Here is a 2585-nt window from a genome sequence, read left to right as displayed (position 1 = left end):
AACTTGAGCCAATACCATAGATTATCAATACTATATGTCCAATATGACCTGTTGACATGACCTTTTCTAATTAATTAATTTAAAATAAATTAATTAAAAAAACATAATTAGTTTAGAGATAAATTTCTACTAATATAAATATTCTAGCATATGATTAAATCTAAATATGAAATATCAACTTAATAATTAAGGATAATTAAATTAAAATTATTAAAAACAAGTTTCACAGAAACATAAATATTGTTTTTTCTCATATTTTAAAAATAAAATATTAAACTCTATGCGCAAAAGAGAGTGGCAGAATTATTTCTTCTAACCAGTTGCTCTCAGCCAATTACGGTATATAAAAAAGAAAGTTGTAGAATTGTCTGTGTAAACAGTTGCCCTCAGCCCATCATTGTATAAAAGATAGTTTTTAACTATTAATTGCATTTCATCTTTTCCTCGTTAATTTTGGTCTGCCATTGATTTCTTGAATCTTAAGTTTCAATATGCAGAAATTAATTGCTTTAGATTTTCATTTGAAATTCACGATCTAGCCCCCAAAAAAAGGAAAACTGTGTTACCAAATTTCTACGAAAAAAACCCAAAAAATTATAATAATTAAGCATCCATCCCTATCGAAACGGCTTTATTAATCATTGGAACGATTCAAGGAGATACAGAGTTATAAATACGCCATCATTTGCTAAGTTATAGCGAATGTAATAAAACATAAATGCATCTCTTCATATTCAACGATGACTGCAGGAGATACAAAGAAAGCACAACAAACATAAAAACAGAGCACAACAGCACACATAGGAATGCTTCTACCAGGGCTTTTCAGTTCTCTCTGAATGCAATGTAATCTGCGAAACCCAGCAAAGGTGCAACCTTCCTTGGATCGAAACAACATAACTCCTCCTTACCTCTCTTCAACAATTCAACAGTAAACTCCTTTGCTTTCTCCAAACCCATCAGCTTCGGATAACTAGCCTTGTCACTAACCAGATCTTTTCCTGTCATCTTGGCAATTTCTTCCGACGATTTGGTGACATCGAGTATGTCATCTACAACCTGAAACAGAAGCCCCGTGCAACGGTCAAACCTTCGGATCCTCTCAATTTCATCCTCGGAAGCACCAGCAATGATCGCCCCACACACAGCCGAGCACTCCAACAGCGCTCCAGTCTTGTGAGTATGAATCCAAATCAGAGTGTCAAGCTCAACTGACTCATCCCGTTCCCTCGCAAGATCCACAATCTCGCCGCCCACAATCCCTTGGGAGCCTGTTGCTCTACCCAATTCAGATACCACCCTCAAAATCCGATCTCTCCCCACTCTTTTGCTTGTGGACACTGCAATGTTCTCAAACGCAAGTGAATGAAGTGCATACCCTGCAAGAAGAGCAGTGCCTTCCCCGAAGACCTTATGGTTTGTGGGTTTTCCTCTGCGCAAATCATCATTGTCCATGCAAGGCAAGTCACCACGAATCAAAGACATTGTGTGGATCATCTCCATTGCACACGCAGTTGGCATGGCCAGCTCCTCGCTCCCTCCCACAAGCTCACACGTTGCAATGCACAGAACAGGTCGAACCCGTTCGCCCCCTGCCAGAAGAGAGTACCTTATGGATTCATGTATTTTCTTGGAATAAGTCAGTGGGATAGCCTTATTCAATGCCTCATTCACTGCCAGTGCCTTGGAAAGCATATACTCCTTGAAATCAAATTCAACGACCTTCTCCGCTCGATCAGGCAGATTACCCATCTGGACCACTGTGTTTGAGGATCTAGCGGATGACGAATGGCAACGGAGGGCTGCCAGATGGTGGCCAATAGAAGTCCTTGATGAGGTTGAAACCCCATGAAAACTTTTAGGTTGTTGAGAAGCAATATTCATCAAATAGAGGCCATGGCAAGTAGCTGCCATACCGCTATTATTAATCATTGTTATATACTGCAACGAAAAACAGAGATTCAGAACAGGTAAGTAGACGCAATAGAAGAATACATGTATATGAATTCAAAGAAGTTCGTATCATCGAAAATTGAACTTTATGTATAACCTAACAACTGACAAGCTCTTCTCACTGTGGATATGTATGTACGAGGGACAAGAATAATCACAATGCCACAGGAAAAATACTCAACCTTTACCCTAAAAGATGTGATGTGAGACAAGAATAATCACAATGCCACAGGAAAAATACTCAACCTTTACCCTAAAAGATGTGATGTCAGTTACCTATGCAGAAAACGATGACCAAGTTGGTTGCAGAAATCAATGAAGAACTTGGTTGCGCCCTTGGTCGGGGTGTCATGATTCTCTTTTAAAGAGTGTTTGGAATATAATGCCCATCACAAACGACAAATGTTATAGATTCCAATCAGGAAGGGCTATGCACAAAATTCTCTTGGTGAGAAATTGTTGCCCAATAGCTTTTGGGTTCGTTATATGACTATAAAAGGTTAAAAGCAGGACAGTGAGCGGATAGATATGGTTAAAGGGTCAGCTAAAAGATAGATATGGTGAAAAGGTTAGCTAAAAGTCATTGGCAGGATTTATTTAATTTTCAATATTTCGCATAATAATATTTAGTT

The 2585-nt window shown here is 38.5% G+C and overlaps 1 pseudogene across 1 annotated transcript; it reads right to left on the bottom strand.

Moving 5' to 3' along the window:
- Nucleotides 1-654: 654 nt before the first annotated feature.
- Nucleotides 655-2278, bottom strand: LOC149246800 (geranylgeranyl pyrophosphate synthase 7, chloroplastic pseudogene; annotated as a pseudogene). Its single transcript, XR_016265596.1, has 2 exons — nt 2230-2278; nt 655-1941 (listed from the first exon to the last, which is right to left on the bottom strand). The product of XR_016265596.1 is annotated as a geranylgeranyl pyrophosphate synthase 7, chloroplastic pseudogene (transcript).
- Nucleotides 2279-2585: the final 307 nt, after the last annotated feature.

Source organism: Pinus tabuliformis, chromosome 7 (assembly GCF_031772625.1).
Source record: "Pinus tabuliformis cultivar Carrire ecotype Pingquan chromosome 7, CPIR1, whole genome shotgun sequence".
NCBI classification, from domain to species: domain Eukaryota; kingdom Viridiplantae; phylum Streptophyta; class Pinopsida; order Pinales; family Pinaceae; genus Pinus; species Pinus tabuliformis.
Note: the sequence above shows the minus strand (reverse complement) of the source record. Positions and strands in the feature narration are given on the sequence as shown.